Genomic DNA, 12,719 nt, shown 5'->3' with positions numbered 1-12,719 from the left:
TGTTGCAAGTTTTACGTGGCTGCTACGGGCTTCTAGTAAGAACCGTTCATACCTACGCATCAAAACCACAACGATTTTTCGTCAAGTGTGTTGTGTTAACCTTCAACAAGGATCGGCCATAGTCAAATTCGATTCAACTAAAGTTGGAGAAACAGACACCCGCCAACCACCTTTATGCAAAACAAGTTGCATGTCTGCCGGTGGGACCGGTCTCATGAACGTGGTAACCTAAGGTTGGTCTGGGCCGCTTCATCGAACAATACCGCCGAATCAAAATAAGACGTTGGTGGTAAGCAGTATGACTATGATCGCCCACAACTCTTTGTGTTCTACTCGTGCATATCATCTACGCATAGACCTGGCTCTGATGCCATTGGTGGGGAACATAGCATGCAATTTCCAAAAAATCCTACAATCACAAAAGATCTATCTAGGAGATGCATAGCAACGAGAGGGGAGAGTGTGGTCATGTACCCTCGTAGACCGAAAGCGGAAGCGTTTGTTTAACGCGGTTAATGTAGTCAAACGTTTTCGCGATTCAACAAGTACCAAGCATACAGCACCTCCATGTTCAGCACATGTTTAGCTCGATGACGTCCCTCGAACTCTTGATCCAAAAAAGTGTCGAGGGAGAGTTTCGTCAGGACGGCGGCGGGGTGACGGTGATGGTGATGTGATATGCGCAGGTCTTCACCTAAGCACTACGACGCTATGACCGGAGGAGTAAACTGTGGAGGGAGGCACCGCACACGGGGCGCGACATGGGGAGGGGAAACTGACTAGGACTCCTAGTCCAAGTCGGCCCCCCTTTCTTTCAGAGGGGGAAAAGGGAAGGAGAGGGAGAGGGAGAAGGAAAGGGGGGGGGGCCCCCTTGCCCTTGTCCAATTCGGACAGCCCATGGGGGGCATGCACCACCCCTTGCGGGCTCCCCTCTCTTTCCCCTATGGCCCATGTAGGCCCATTACTTTCCCCGCGGGGGAGGGGGGTCCGGTAACCCTTCGGTACTTTGAAAATATCTGAAATGCTTCGAAACCATTCCGATGTCCAAATACTATCGTCCAATATATCAATCTTTATGTCTCGACCATTTCGAGACTCCTTGTCATGTCTGTGATCTCATCCGGGACTCCAAAGAATATTCGGTCACCAAAAACACATAACTCATAATACAAACTGTCATCGAACGTTAAGCGTGTGGACCCTACGGGTTCGAGAACTATGTAGACATGACCAAGACATATCTCCGATAAATAACCAACAACGGAACCTGGATGCTCATATTGGTTCCTACATATTCTACGAAGATCTTTGTCGGTCAAACCGCAATGACAACATACGTCATTCCCTTTGTCATCGGTATGTTATTTGCCCGAGATTCGATCGTCGGTATCTTCATACCTAGTTCAATCTTGTTACCGGCAAGTCACTTTACTCATTTTGTAATGCACCATCCCGCAACTAACTCATTAGTCACATTGCTTGCAAGGCTTATCATGATGTGCATTACCTAGAGGGCCCATAGATACCTCCCGATACTTGGAGTGACAAATCCTAATCTAGATCCATGCCAACCCAACAAACACCTTCGGAGACACCTGTAGAGTATCTTTATAATCACCCAGTTACGTTGTGACGTTTGATAGCAAACAAGGTGTTCCTCCGGTATTCGGGAGTTGCATAATCTCATAGTCAAAGGAATATGTATAAGTCATGAAGAAAGCAATAGCAAAAAAACTTAACGATCTTTATGCTAAGCTAACGGATGGGTCTTGTCCATCACATGTCTATGGTCAGAAAACTTAACCATCTTTGATTAACGAGCTAGTCAAGTAGAGGCATACTAGGGACAATTTGTTTTGTCTATGTATTCACACATGTATCAAGTTTCCGGTTAGTACAATTCTAGCATGAATAATAAACATTTATCATGATATAAGGGAAATATAAATAACAACTTTATTATTGCCTCTAGGGCATATTTCCTTCAGTAGCACATGTCATCCAGGCATGACTCGACATCTCCACTGAAACTCTGTGCAAGATGAAGCCGCTCCACCTCCTGTCTCTGTCGTCCAGCGCTACCCCACAAATGATGCTCCCAACAGAGAAACGACACCGCAGTGTCGCCATCGTCCAATCTGGAAGACCAGATGCTAGGGTTTCCCTTGGAGCAGCATGAGTGGGTTGACCGTAGTTACATGATGATGCCTTCATCAAGTTACCGGCGCAGAATGCGACCATTGCCCGCTGTCGGCTTGGTTTTTAGCGACAACTATGTCTCCCTGGCTCACAACTGGGACTAGATGAAGGATCTCACGATCTGATCACCCGACCTTCAGGCAGACCACCTCCGACAAAGGAGATGACCACCACTGCCAAGCCTAGGGTCGCCGCCCCAGGTGTCTGCGTGATAACGGAGGAGAACTGATATTGGGGTGGGAAACTCCAGATCCATCGCGGCCAGCCGCGATGGTTGGCCCCACGCTACCCCCGCAACCGTGGTGGCCAAGCCACCGCCAGAATACCATCGGGATGCTGCCCCATTCGTGCCAAATCCGCCTCCAGGCCAGGTGCATGCCTAGGTTCGCCGTCGCGTCTCGGTCACATATCCCCTCGCGGAGAGAGGAGGAGAGCCCACCATCCGCCGGGCGAGCTTCGCTCGCCGGCCTCCTTCGGCGGCGGCGTGGAAGTAGGGAGGGAGGGAGGGGCGTCGGCGGCTTGGGTTTTCCCGAGCCGCCCCCTGGAGGCGACGCGAGCAAGGCCCGAGGTCATGTCGCTTGACTCACTCTAAAATTTTGTAGTGGCATAACCCCATACAAACACTGGTAAATTTGACAAAGTGAGGATATTTTTGTTGAAAAACATGCCCCCAGTAACTTATGCAAAAATAATATGGTAATATAAAAACCGCATACCCGATAACTTACATGCAAACACGGTGGTAATGACCAAGGAGGAGAAAAAGATATGAACCACATACCTGATAACTTACATACAAGTAGCATGATAAGTTTGACAAAGTCGAGAAGAAGTTGTTGAAAAATATAACCCCCTAAATTATGTGAAAATAACAAGGTAATGTATGGATCACATACCTGATATCTTACATATAAACACTACAGTAACTTTGACCAAGAGAAGAAAAAGTTGTTCAAAAACACAAGCCCGATAACTTACGTGAATATTGCACGATAATATACAAATCACATACCTGATAACGTACTACAAACACCATGATAAGTTTGACCAAGGAGGAAAAAAAGTAGTTGAAAAACATACTCTTTGGTAACTTGCACATCATAGGCGTGGTAACATATGTAGGCCAGGCGAAATAACTTTTGGCCCTTAAAACAATGTCTTCGAAACGTACCACCATGGATCTAGTTTTGAAAATCTCATCGCAACGAATCTTTCACATGAAAACAGATTTTTCATCGGTCTGACGGTTAGAGCTACGAAACATTTTAAATTTTCAGAATCAGGAGAATCTAGAATGACATTAGCTTTTTTTGTTCTCTAATGCAGACATGCATATGCATGTGGAGAAGGCGGAGAATCATTTTTATACCCGATAACTCACGTGAAAATATCACGATAACTTGCATATCACAAGCGTGATAACTTATGTAGCCTGGACGTGGTAACTTTTGATCCCCAAAACGTCATCCAAATATAACAATATAAGATCTAGTTTCAAAGAGGCGTTTAGTCACACTTAGACGCTAAACAAAGACCAAACGACTCTCCTATAACATAAGGAGAACTCTAGGATGTGCATGAAAGGGTTTGTCGACTCAAGCAAAAAATCCAGTCAGATTGCATAAGCAGGCCAAATGGGCCATATTCCAATGGCAATAGTTGATAGTTAAGTCTTATATGCTCTAAATCAACATTAAAACACATATAATACCCCAAATACACCCTTATAGCCAAGAGTGTATGTCCTTCTAGGCTGCCCCTAGGGTGCTTAAGCGCCACCTACGCACTAGGTGCGCCTTGCTTACGCAGCTTTTTTCAACCTTGGCAAATCAAGCAACTCTCCATTAATAGTTGAGATATACATCAGCTTTTGTTTTGTGCGGCATCGTTTGAGATGAACAAAGAAATCTGAAGAAAACCAAACGGCTTGGGGCCAGAGAAGATGAGGCGAACCTATCAGCTCTTTTTTAATAATAGAGATATACATTAGTTTCGTTTGTGCGGCATCTGGTAAAATAATAATATATATAAAACCAAGCAACCTCCTCTAGCCTCCCGGGTGAAAGCCCTAACCTTGGTGGGCGGCGGCGGCGCTCTCGGCGTCGTACTCCTTCTTGAAGGCGCCGCCTTTTGGAGCTGTTTGGTTGGTGTGCGCTGTTGGGGTGCATTCGGCGACGTCAGTGGTGTGTCTTCTTCGTCCAAGCTTGGTGCTATCCCTCCTCTGCAGCCGGGCCATGGGCAATTCTGCTTGTGGGAAGCTTTGGCTGCTCGTCGGGAGTTCGGGGATCCTCTCTATGTGGCCATCCTCCGGCGACAACCATTCTAGTTCTAGGTGGAGCATTCTATCTTCTGACGGTGCGGCGCCTTTCGAGCCAGGCGAGGAGGTTGTGGCCTTCTTCGGAGATGGAATTGGATGGTTGTGCCGTGCCGGGGTCCATAGCTGTTTGGTGACCACACTTCCTGCTGATGCCGGTCATCCCCTTCTCCTCGGTGCCAGCTTGGTCTAGCTCCCTGCTGCTTCGTTCTCGGAGGAGGTCCTCGATGTCTGCAGCTGTGTGCTTATCTGTTTTATCTTCTAGCTTGTAGCTTTGAGGCTAGTTAGCTGCTTACCAGTGTCTATGTATCTTACCGTGTTGTTTTTCTTTCTTTGGTTCTTGCGATCTGTAATCCTGGCCGGTTGATGGCTTTGTTAATTCAAAGCCGGGCTAGGCTCGAGCTCCATCTCGGGCTCGGTTGATGCCTTTTCTCTAAAAAAAAAGCAAAGAATCAAGGCGTGGGGAGAAATAACTGATGAAGAGATGTGGCGAACCTATGTTTATCGCGATTATTAAAAGAGGTTGGTATGTTCGGAAATAAAATGAGAAGAAAAAAGACACGCACCCGTTGCATGCACCACAGTGCACATGCATCATGCAGCAGGTCGCCCTCTCGGCTTCTCGGAGAAGCCTTCTATCTCCCCGCCTCCCCCATTACTACCCCCTACCTCTCACCTCTCACCTCCCCCTCGCCCTCTTTAAAAAACCACAACCAGCGCACAGGCACAAGGGAAGACTAACGGAGGAGATCTGACCAGCGGAGAAGACGACCCGACCCACCGCGCCCGGCTCCACCGGTAACCCCATCGCCTCCCATGTCTCATCGCCATCTTCCATCGAGCTAGCTTGCTTCCTGGGGTTTGCGAATCTTTCCATTGGTTTATAATCTGCAATGCGTTCTTCCCCCATCGCCCCCTCCTGGATCCCTCTCTTCTGTTCTGGAGAGATTCGCAGTCCCAACGTTTTGGGGGTTTTGCCAACAAATTTTCTTGGGGGTTTTGGCTTTCGATCTGGGTTAATTGAAAAGAAAGAGAGCTTTATGCATTCTTCAAACAGGTTTGCTCTTATTTGTGTTACTGCTACTGCCTACCAATCTGCCTCTGCTAACAAATCATCTTCCTTTCTAGTATCCGGCCATTTATATTTATATTTCCAATTCATAGCACACAATGTCTCCTATGTAAGATTCCAGTGAGCCACGCACAACCATAACAAGGATCTTGCAAATCAAAAGAGGTTCCTTTCATGGATGACCAAAATAAGTATTAAATGACAAGAGGTTCTTCTTGGGGGTTTTCACAAGGGGACATTTGTTCTTGGCTAGGGTTTTTTGTATGAAAGAAGTGCTCTCATTCTGCTTTGAACTTTTGGGTTCAATGTGGATGTCCTTTCAATTTTTATGACCAAAAACCTCGTCTTCTTTCTTCCCTTTTCATAATACAAAGTGCGAGGAGGCAAATACTCGAATAGTGTGGCAATGCATTTTATTGGGGGTTCATATACCATAGAACTCTGTAATCTCTGTTTTGCTTATATTGCTTGTAAAATATGTGCACCAAATATATTTTTGTGGATAAAATTATAACCCACTTTGGAGCTACAGAGTATATCTTCATATGTACCGTTTATTTTGTGTTGATAATATATCAGTATCATCATTAATTCCTTTTTACAAAGTTACTGCTCCTAAATATGCACATATGTTTTTATATACAGGATCTCCTTGTGAAGGATAACTCTGTTTAGAGCCAGAGTGTAAATATTGCTCATATCTAGACATTTCTTTCTGATCACAATAATCATCATTCTAGTAATTCCTACACCTACAATGGATATAATGACTGTAAAAGCATACACTGCACTTAATCTTTCATCTAAACAGCTGATGCTTCTTGGTCATCCTGGAACTGGAATCAATTTTGTTTTTATTTGTTTTGTACTGCTAATCATCTGACCTTCCGCACATGCAGAGAGCTCCGCCTGTCCTGCCAAGATGGACCCGAGTGATGGAGGCCAAGATGAGTTACCACCACCACCTCCTCTGCCTCCGGATGTGGTGCCCATCAAAGAAGAAGATGTCGCCGAGGAACCGCCTCCAAACAAGCCATCAAAGCCCAAAAGGCTCCCAATGGCTAGGCCTGGGCTAGGGAAGAGAGGGCACACCATCCAGCTACTTGCTAACCACTATCAAGTCTCCCTGAAGTGTTCAGAGGAATTTTTCTACCACTACCATGTGAGCATGCTTTACTTGCTTTCCCCATGCTAATTCACCACCTAGTAATTTCAAAAGTGACCTTAATTTCCATATCCCCATGCTATCTGGCACTATCGATGTGTAGGTTAATCTGAAGTATGAGGATGATCCACCTGTTGTTGAAAAGGGGATAGGGAGAAAGGTGCAGGATAAACTGCTGCAAATGTACCATTCCGATCTTGCGAACAAGGACTTTGCATATGATGGTGAGAAGAGCCTCTTTACAATTGGGGCTCTTCCCCAAGTACATAATGAATTCACTGTAGTATTGGAAGACATTGGAAGTGGAAAGTGAGTTCTACTCCTTGACCTGCTTGCAGGCTATCTGCCCCTATGTAGTACTACATACCATCCTCTGTGTTCAGTATAACACAATTATTAGTTGGTTGTAGGAGCTCTGGAGGTAATAGTGGCAACAGTCCGGAAGGTAGTGACACGAAGAGAGTGAGGAGGCCTTACCAGTCAAAGATTATAAAAGTGGAGCTGAGCTTTGCGGCGAAAATCCCTATGGCCGCAATCGCGCAGGCCATTAGAGGTGAAGAATCAGAGAACTCCCTGGATGCTATTCGAGTTCTTGATATCATACTAAGGCAGCATTCTGCAAAACAGTATGTATCTTAATGAATGTCTTGCTCCCATGCCTCTCACAAGCATTACTCTGCGCTTATGCTCTAGATATGCCTTCATGCCCTGACCATGGTTAATTTTTCTGACTATTCACAGGGGCTGTCTTCTAGTCCGCCAATCATTTTTCCACAATAATCCTAAAAGTTTCATTGATTTGGGCGGCGGTTTGTTGGGATGCCAAGGATTTCACTCAAGTTTCCGTGGTGCACAGAGTGGACTCTCCCTAAATATTGGTATGCATCTCACACTATTGTATTGTCATATAACTCCATCGGCCACAAGCTATTTAACGTTGTCATGTCAAACTTATTTTAACTTGCAGATGTTTCGACTACCATGATAGTTAAACCTGGTCCTGTTATCGATTTTCTTCTTGCTAACCAGATGGTTCGTCGCCCCGACGAAATTAACTGGCCAAAGGTTAGTTGTATCTTTGATGTTCTTGATAATATAGCATGAACAATCATCCTACTATATTTATTTTGATAATTCTAATTTGGATGTTTTTGCCTCACAGGCCAAGCGTACCCTCAAGAGCTTGAGGATAAAAACCACTCACACAAATTCAGAGTTCAAGATAATTGGTTTGACTGAGAAAAATTGCAAGAAACAAACGTGAGAGTTCCTCCTTACCATTTATTTCATTTTACCAGTGCTTATAAATTAGTAATTTGGCAAGATGTCTTATTGTTTACCAGCATTTTATGCTATATTTATCGATTGCTTTGTGATTGGCGTGCTTAACTAGGTTTCCATTGAGGCGGAGGAACGGTGACAACGGAGACACTGATACTGTTGAAATAACAGTCTATGATTACTTCGTATAGAACAGAGGCATAGAACTGCGTTATTCTGGTAATCTTCCATGTATCAATGCTGGGGAGGCCAAACCGTCCAACTTACTTCCCTGTCGAGGTTCGTCTCATTTATGCTATTTCACACCCTTAATCGTCTCTCCTTCGGAAATTTCATCGATGATCTGATGTCCTGGTGAACTTTTCGCATGGCCAGCTTTGCACGCTTGTTCCTCTGCAAAGATACAGCAAAGCTCTGTCTACTCTGCAGAGGTCCTCACTTGTCGAGAAGTCCAGACAAAAGCCTCATCAAAGAATGTCAACTCTTGATGATGTGAGTTATCATCTACTCCCTTCGTCCCGTAATATAAGAGCATTTTTTACACTAGTGAAAAATGCTCTTATATTATGGGACGGAGGGAGTAGATTTCAGCTTGCTACCACCATATATAACTTGCTGTTTCTGGTCATATGGAAATTAACTGATAGTTCATCGTACGCTAAATGCAAGGCACTTAAAACATAGCGACTATGACTCTGATCCCATGCTGAAGGCATGTGGCATTTCAATTGCCCGAAATCTTACTCAAATTGAAGGGAGGATCCTACAAGCGCCCAAGGTTAGTGACAGTTTACCAAACATAGTTTAGCATGCTTGTGCTCGATGTTCTTCTGAATGTACCTAAGTAAGTCTTCTATATGTAGCTGAAAGCCGGTGACGGTGAAGAATTCATCCCACAAAAAGGTCGTTGGAACCTTGCGAGAAAGGTCAAAACGTTTTCTGTTCATAACATGTCATCATTGATGACCCTTCTGCTAGTTTGCTGATTCTTTTTGTTTCAGAAGCTGATTCGGACCTGTTCTGTCACGAGGTGGGCAGTTGTCAATTTCTCTGCACGTTGTGATGCTCGTGGTCTTGTCCGAGAACTTACAAGGATTGCAATTGCAATGGGGATTGTATGTTCTATTTTTTTTTCTACAACGTATTTAATTGTTCTTAATTTTTGTTGCTGAACTTAATTTGCTTGCAGAAAATAGAGGACCCTCGTGATGTAATTGAAGAGAGCCCGTCAGTGCGACGCGCTCCCACGTCGCGGAGAGTGGACGAGATGTTTGCTCAGTTAAAATCAAAGCTACCTGGACAACCCAAGTTCCTGCTGTGTCTTCTTCCTGCGAGGAAAAACTGCGAAATTTATGGTTGGTTCATGTTTTCGGTCATCGTTATTTGGTTGCTACCATTCCCTATAAGCATGATTGCCTGTTGCAGAATATATAATATATATTTGCTTCAACCAGGCCCTTGGAAGAGGAAGTGTCTTGCCGAAGTTGGCATTTTCACACAATGTCTAGCTCCTCCCCCAAGAGTCAACGATCAGTACCTAATTAATGTGCTATTGAAAATAAATGCTAAGGTTTGTTGACATGAGCTTATTTTATTTTTACTGTATTTAATGACTACTGTATATGCTTATACTTTTGTCTTTTCACCTGTTGTTACCCAGCTTGATGGGCTAAACACACTGCTACAAGGTGAGCTACCCCCTGCACCTGCAGTATTACCCACATTGTGGGGAAGGTGCCTACTATTATCTTGGGCATGGATGTGTCACATGGTCAGCCTGGGCAATCTGATAGGCCTTCCATTGCTGCGGTAAGAGGGATACAGTTCTAATCTCTGAATAGTAGCTCAGTCGTCATCTGAATGATTGCAGATTTGATAAGTGTTTTTATGACTGTATTTGTATTTTTATGACTGTATTTGTAAGCCTACTCAGGCAGAAACTTCTACCATGGCTGGCACATTTATCTTTTTTAACCATTCTTCATTTCTAGTAGCTGAATTGGTATGGCTTTTGATTTTTCTTAGGTGGTTAATTCTCGCGAGTGGCCTCTCATCTCCAAATACAGAGCAACAGTGCACACTCAGTCACCCAAACTAGAAACAATGTCTTCCTTGTTTAAACCACGAGGAACGGAAGATGATGGCCTCATTCGGTAAGACATGACATTCGAATCAATCTTGAGTTCAGTTCCTTGTCAACAATACTATGCGGGCATGTTCATGAATGTATGTTATATATACTTTATTGCACACACTTTCCTAATGTAAAAAATGTCATTGCACATGTCCAGGGAATCGCTTATCGACTTCTACACTAGTTCTGAGAATAGAAAACCAGATCAAGTTATTATTTTCAGGTACCAAGTTCTGAAATTATATTTGGTAATACCAGTAAATTTGTAGTTCCTGGAATGTTTTTGTACTGAAAATGGATAGTGGATGAAGTCTTAACCGCCATCTCACACAACTCATGCTAATTCCAGGGATGGAGTTAGCGAAAGCCAGTTTACTGATGTCATAAACATTGAGCTTGAGCAGATCATCCAGGTAGTTCATGTGTTTGATTTCAACATGTGATGTACAAGTATTATCCTGTATTGGACAGTGTTATTTCATCTACTTTTAATCAATGCAGGCCTGCAAGTTCCTCGATGAGAAGTGGGAGCCTAAGTTCACAGTAATTGTTGCTCAGAAAAACCATCATACCAGATTTTTCCAGACTGGATGTCCGGATAATGTTTATCCTGGTAAACTTTATTTCGACCAATCAGGGCAGAGTCCTGAACTTTTTTTGTAGAGTGAAACATGGCTTGGCGCATAAATGTGCAATTATCTGTGAAATGATGGTAAAGCAAGTGATCATTCTGTAGGGACCGTCGTGGATAAAGAGGTCTGCCATCCCAAGAATTTCGACTTCTACATGTGTGCACATGCTGGGATGATAGTAAGTAATCTCTGCTTTCTGCTCTCGTTTTTTGTTACTACCACCACATACCAGTATGCCCGGTGATGGTCGTACTTAAGTTTGTGTTTGTTGTGTGTGCCAGGGCACGGCGAGGCCAACACATTACCATGTTCTGCATGATGAGATCGGCTTCACCGCGGATGAGCTTCTGGAATTTGTGCATTCGCTTTCATATGTGTACGTAGACATGCAGTCTAGGGCCACAGAGCTCGAGAAATTTATGCCATTCTGATAGAAAAAGAACTGTTGCCAAGCTAGGCCTGAACCCTGTTGCTGTGACCTTTTCAGGTACCAGAGGAGCACAACAGCGATATCAGTCGGTATGCGCGGCCCATGTCTTTGCTTGGCAAATAATGAGCACTGTAACTTATGTTTTGTTGTGTTTTTGCTTGGGTTGGCTTGCAGTTGCTCCGATCATGTACGCACATCTGGCGGCGGCCCAGGTAGGCACGTTCGTGAGGTTTGAAGACATGTCGGACGTGTCGTCGAGCCAGGGAGGGGGGCACACATCGGTGGGCAGCATTCCGGTGCCGGAGCTGCCTCGGCTGCACAAGAATGTGAGGAGCTCCATGCTCTTCTGCTGATTTGCTCCTGATGATGCTTGGGGTGGGGGTGAACTGTGTCTCGCTATGTGTGAGTGTCTATCTGAAAAAATAGCACCTGGAACTACTCTAGCTATTGGTGCCCGAAGAACTAGTCGGTGAGTCAGTCCTTTGATGTTTATGGAAACCATGGAACTGCATGTAGTCTTTTGTGTTGGCGTTGAACCAACCCCAACCTTGGATCTACTACTATTACTAGGCTTGGATGATATGCGTGAACCGTGCATGCTGTTGGTTTTGGATCTACTCTTACCTCCTCTTATCACATGAAAAGTAAGACTATTTTTCGCTTTAAGAGAATTTATAGAGGTCGAATCAGCTCAGATGGAGCCACATGGGGCCCACAAGGCATCAGGGCGCGCTACCCCCTTGGCGCACCTATTGCCTTGTCGTCTCCTCATTTGCTTTCTGGCCTCCTCTCAAAGCTTCTATGGTCTGCCTTGTCCAGAAAAACTTCGTTTGGTACTGATTTCGTGGAAAACCAAAAACAGGCAAAAACCGCAACTAGCACTTGGCATCGGGTTAGTATAATTGCATCATGTATCAGAGAGGTATCTCTGGGCCTTCTCGGTAATGCACATCACTATAAGCCTTGCAAGCAATGTGACTAATGAGTTAGTTGCGGGATGATGCATTACAGAACGAGTAAAGAGACTTGCCGGTAACGAGATTGAACTAGGTATGAGGATACCGATGATCGAATCTTGAGCAAGTAACATATCGATGACAAAGGGAACAACGTATGTTGTTATACGGTTTGATCAATAAAGATCTTCGTAGAATATGTGGGAGCCAATATGAGCATCCAGGTTCCGCTATTGGTTATTGATCGGAGATGTGTAGGGTCCGTATGCTTAACGTTCGATGATGATTTGTATTATGAGTTATGTGATTTGATGACGGAAGTTTGTTCGGAGTTCGGATGAGATCACGCACATGACGAGTAGTCTCGAAATGGTCGAGAGGTAAAGATTCATATATTGTAAGGTTATATTTGGACACTGGAATGGTTTTGGTAAGTATCAGATAAGTTTCGGAGTATCGGGAGGTTACCAGAACCCCTTGGGGAAGTATTGGGCCTTAATGGGCTTTAGTGGAAAGGAGAGAAGGGCCACAAGGGG

General features: G+C 44.5%; 1 pseudogene; it reads left to right on the top strand.

The window, feature by feature from the left end:
- The first annotated feature begins 6,507 nt into the window (after window positions 1-6,507).
- Window positions 6,508-11,580, top strand: LOC119340650 (annotated as a pseudogene).
- Window positions 11,581-12,719: the final 1,139 nt, after the last annotated feature.

This window comes from Triticum dicoccoides, chromosome 7B (genome assembly GCF_002162155.2).
Source record: "Triticum dicoccoides isolate Atlit2015 ecotype Zavitan chromosome 7B, WEW_v2.0, whole genome shotgun sequence".
Taxonomy (NCBI): domain Eukaryota; kingdom Viridiplantae; phylum Streptophyta; class Magnoliopsida; order Poales; family Poaceae; genus Triticum; species Triticum dicoccoides.
Note: the sequence above shows the minus strand (reverse complement) of the source record. Positions and strands in the feature narration are given on the sequence as shown.